Consider the following 5,557-nt stretch of genomic DNA (forward strand, 5'->3'; position numbering starts at 1 on the left):
CCAGGGAGGGGAGCGGGCTCAGGACCCGTCCCCTCACGGAGCTGGGAAAACAGGGAGAGCAGGAGGCAGCGTGAGGTGGGGGCTCACGCAGGCACCAAGGGAGAGAGCAGGCAGGGTAGGAGACCGTGGTACCACGAGGTGTTGGAAAGGAAGTTCCAGAAGTGGGGCTGTGGGGCAGGGCGAGGACTTTGATGTGGCCTGGAATAGAGGAAAAAGTCACGGAGGTGGGATGGCCTCTGTGTGGTGCTTAGAACAGCACACACGTCCCAGATGCCGCGCCCAAGACACAGCATCTCCATCACCAGGGCCCTTCCCGAGCCCAGGAACATGCATTTCCACGGCCATGTCAAGGAATGCCCTGCACAACCCTGGAGCTGCACAGCTGGGCCAGGTAGAAGCGGGCGCCAGGAAGGCTCACCGGTGGGGGGGTAGGGGGATCCCAAATGCTAAAAGTTCCCAGGTGCTCTGCACATGTTAACAGGATACAGTGGGCACAGACAAAGGTATGCTCAGTTTACCTGGGAAGATAGGACAAGGTGCATGAAAAGGGGGCACCCAAATTCTGTTGCTGGAAGAGGGACTAATACTATTTCCATTACTGTATTCATCTGCATAATAGCCCACAGGAGGCCGATACTGTTGCCCATCGTACACCTGAGGCCTCGGACTTCACCAGGCCGCCTGACACCACAGGACAGGGCCAGGACGGTGCAGCCTGAGGGAGCACCTCCTACCCTGTCCCAGCCTCTGCCTTCAACCAGCGGAGCAGGGAGGTGCAGGCTGGTCTCCCCTGTGCTGTCTGTTACATGTTAAGGGACCTGGGATCCTTCAGTGTTTGAGCACGGACACAGCCCTGGACCCACACCTATCTGTTCCAGCTCAGGAATCTGGGTCTCTGGGGTGATGGCACGCATCCCTAAGTTATGGTTTGTTTTATAAACCATGACTTGTTTTCTTTGGCATAAAAGTACATCTTCCCCACACTGGATATCCACATGCCACAAGTGAAGTTGGGCCCTTACCTAACACCACATACAAAAATCAGTGCGGAAGAGTCAGACCTAAATGGAAGACTAAACCCATAAAACTCTTAGAAGAAAACATAGGGGGACAACTTCATGATAATGAATTTAGCAATGTTTCTTGGATATGACACCAAAGGCACAGGCAACAAAGGACAAAACATAGGTGAGTTGTACTTTATCCAAATTCAAAGCCTTCAGACATCAAAGGGCACTATCAACAGAATGAAAGGCAACCCACGAAACAGGAGAAAATACTTGCACGTCATATATTTGATACGGGATTGGTATCCAGAATGCATGGAGGACTCCTAAAACTCAAGAACCTGATTAAAAGTGTGCAAAGGACTTGAATAGACATCTCTCCAAAGAACATACACAAACAGCCAACAAGCTCATGCAAAGATGCTCAACATAACTAGTCATTAGGGAAATGCAAATCAAAACCGCCAGATATTACTTCACACCCACTATGATGGCTACTATCAAGTCAACAGAAACAAGTGTTGGAGAAATTGGACCCTTGTATCACTGGTGGAAATGTAAAATGGGGCCGCCGCTGTGGAGGATGGTACTGCTGAAAAATTCAACATAGAATTGCCATATGAATCCGCAATTTCTCTTCTGGATGTACACCCAAAAGGAGTGAAACTGGGGACTTGAATAGATATTTGCACACTATGTTCACAGCAGCATTACTTACAATAGCCAAAAGGAGGAAACAACCCAAGTGTCCTGCGAGAGATGAATGGATAAATAAATGTGATACACACAATGGAATGTGTTGTGCAGGGTGCCATGCGGGGTCTCTAGCCCCGCTCCCCATATAAGAACGCAGGACATGGTGAGGTCAAAAAGGAACACCCAGGAAGCCATAGATAGGAGAGTCATGCCACTATAGTCTCGCTGGTGGCTGGGTTGGAGACACAGGAAGCAGGAGCCACAAGATCTGCAGTGGGACATTCACTTCCTTTGCCTGCCAACCAACCAACCAATCAACTCAGTCCCTGCAGTTACATCAGTAGCCAATTGGCTAACCAGTTACAACTGACAGCCAACCAATCACAGTTGATGGTCATTCACTACCCGGAGCCAGCACCTCCCCACCCCAGGCTGAGAGCCTGGAAAATGCTCCACAGAATGTTATTAAGTGTTAAAAAGGAAGTTCTGACACATGCTGTGACATGAATGACCCTTGAAGACATTATGCTCAGTGAAATGAGCTGGACACATAAGGGATCAATGCTGTATGATTCCACTTATAGGAAGTACGTAGAGTATTGAAATTCATAATGAAAGACAGTAAAATGGTGGGGTTTCTGTTTGGGAAGATGGAAAGTTCTGGACTGTTATTGGTGATGGCTGCATGCACTGTGAATGCACTTAATGCTACTGAACTGGACACCTCATTGGTTACGATGGCCAATTGTATGTTACGTATATTTTACCACCATATGTATTTTTTAAAGTACATCTTCCCAGCTTCAACTGCTCAGTTAAGAATTCAAGGACCCATGACTCTCCCTCCTTCTCCCTTTGCATTTTTTTTTTAAGATTTTTATTGGGGAAGAGGAACAGGACTTTGTTGGGGAACAGTGTGTACTTCCAGGATTTTTTTTCCAAGTCAAGTGTTGTCCTTTCAATCTTAGTTGTGGAAGATGCCGTTCAGCTTCAAGTTGTTGTCCTTTCAGTCTTAGTTGTGGAGGGCGCAGCTCAGCTCCACGTCCAGTTGCTGTTGCTGTTGCTAGTTGCAAGGGGTGGAGCCCACCATCCCTTGCGGGACTCGAGGAGTTGAACCAGCAACCTTGTGGTTGAGAGCCCACTGGCCCAGGTGGGAATCGAACCAGCAGCCTTCGGAGTTAGGAGTATGGAGCTCCAACCGCCTGAGCAACCGGGCCGGCCCTCCCTTTGTATGTTTTAATAGGTGCTTTATCTTTCTCAGCTGGTCCACTGGGAACCTACCCGGAAATGATCTGCTGATCCTGAGAACCCAGTGTTCATGGGAGAAACAGGATCTGTCATTCTGCACCAAGCCCCTGGATATTTTCACCCATACTGCATGGTCAGGGATCAGATTCTTAGCTCTGTGGGAGACAAACTCTTTAACATGGAAGAGACAGTCACTCAATAGAGACCCATTTTGTTGAGAACACTGAATTTCAGGAACGGGATTTGGGGGAATCCTCTAATGCAACTGACTTAGGCAATCACACACACTAGCTGTGGGGCTGTGGGATGGGGTGTTTTGCTGGTGCAAGGATTGGGAAGAAAACAGAGTCTGAGTAAGAAGTGCATATTTATGGAACCAAAGACAAGATAATAAGAGCAGAAGCTAAATGTAAAACAGAACTTTAAAGGAGAAAACCAAATTTTTAATTTTGATTTCCACCCCATGGAGCATAAATGGCAGGGGAAGAGCCCCAGACACCAGGCTCCACGTGTATGGTCACATTTCTAAGGCTTTTAATCTAAGATGCTGCATGATTTTAAGATGCACTGTTATTGCCAAGAAAGAGAGAAATGCTGTCAATTAGACTGTCCTGTCCAATTTTTATTTTACGTTCATTAAAGAGCTCTTGTATAGTTATTGATGCTGGGTGATGGCTACCCAGCCTTCCCCGCGCTACAGTCCTGCTTTTACGTGTTTCTAAATTCTCATTTAAACATTCTGTCAGAAAAGAAGTGTTCTTTGGCAGTATAGATTTGGGTATACAGATTATGGAATTTTTTTGCTTCTTTTTTTAATTCTACAAGTTGCAATATTTTCATAATTTTAGCTTGCATTTTTTAATGCAATATTATCAACTATTTTTAAATCCACTAATTACTTACTATGCAGTTCTGGCTCCATTGATAGCAAGTGGCCTTTCTTGGAAGCAAATTATCCTGAGTCATGAGGACTTCCTGTATCGGGTGTGCATTTTAAAACAGTGGCTCTGAAACATGGCTGCACATTACAGCCACCCGGAGGCTTCAATGGGCTGCCCAGACTTTAGCTGCACTCTGGAGGTGCTCCCTACACGCCCCATGGGTCCTGAACCGCAGGTGGCTGAGCCCTGGCCACCAATCTGTCCAGATATGCCAGAAAAACAGGGCCAGCAGCAGTGATCCCAGGTGCTCCAGAGTCAGGAAGGAAGCCTGTATCCTTCCTCCAACACCCAGAACAGAGAGAATGGAACATTCTAGAGGCTTTAGAGCTGGGACAGGAAGTGGCTAAGTAGGGACACCTCCTTGCCTGTCTGTCTACCTTCTCTGAGTATTGTGTTTTTGTTTCTCTGTCCTTTCCTGTGGATACTCTGAACAGTGACTTCCCAGAAGTACCTAAGGTCTGCCCCAGAGGTTTGAGAGGAGACAGAGGAACCCTGTGTGCCCCTCCCCCACCACACCAGGCTTGTTGGGGAGTTGTTCTTGGCAAGGCTGTAACTGTTCTTGTGATTTCCCACAGAACCTACCAGGTAGAAAGCAGGCGGCCAGACCTTGGGGGAGGGGAGGGGACTCTGGTGCGCAAGCTGGGAGCAGGGGTGTGTGCCCCTGGGGCTACCCTTTCTCATTCACCAGGCCTCCCCTTTTGGGGTGCCTCGGGTCTGCCTGGTTGCCAGGGGAGCTCCGAGGGCAGCTCCTCTGCAGACAGAATCCTGGGGTCCCTGAGCCGCACCTGCCAGAGCACCTGCCAGAGCAGGGCTCTGGCACGCAGGGCTGCTGGCTTCTCACAGGCCGCCCCCATCACCTGGGCACTGGGCTCCATGCACCTCAGCTGTCCAGCATCTTTGTCCGGAGCACCAACCCTAGGGCCCCTGGGGGCTCACCTTGGTCGGGAGACACCGCAGGAATTTCTATTTTGTGTCTGTAAGGGTACCCTATTGATTCGCGTCGCAGAACGCGTGGCTGAGACCGAGCAGTAACACCTCTAAGACACCTGTGCATCTCTAAGCCTGGAGTGCTTGACGTGGAAGGGACACTCTGAGGACCTGCTGAGGCTGCGGGCTGCGCGGTGCGCTTCATTTCCCGGGTGAACCGCCCCACCCCACCCGGCTAAACTCCCCGGACACTGAAAACTCCCTAATCCTGCTCCTCGGGTCTCCGCCTGGATCAGGATGGGGGGGCCGTGACTCCCCCGGTCAGAGAATGACCGCTTGGAAGGACCCCTGGAATCACCTGGGGGCGCGCGGGTGGCGACCCACTCCCCCTGGTCCCCACGTCCCTCCACCCGGACCTTCCCCACGACAGGGTCGTCTGCCCAGCCAGACCCTCCCTGTCCCCAGGACGGGGGTCCCCAGGCCTCGCACTGACCACAGTGAGGCGACAGGACACCGTCCTCCGCTCCTCGCGGCGCAGTGCGGCCTCTACAGGGCCACTGTCCCGGGACAGGTGGAGAGAGGGGTCCACGCGGGCACCTGGCCATAAAGGAGCGGCCCTGCCAGGCAGGAATCTCCTAACTCGAGCCGAGCGGACCGCCGAGGAGTGTCCGCTGGAGAGCTGAGCGCCGCCGCCGCGACCCCAGTCCCCGGACCTCGTTCGGGCCCCGCCCCCACCTC

This window comes from Rhinolophus sinicus, linkage group LG09 (genome assembly GCF_036562045.2).
Source record: "Rhinolophus sinicus isolate RSC01 linkage group LG09, ASM3656204v1, whole genome shotgun sequence".
NCBI lineage: Eukaryota > Metazoa > Chordata > Mammalia > Chiroptera > Rhinolophidae > Rhinolophus > Rhinolophus sinicus.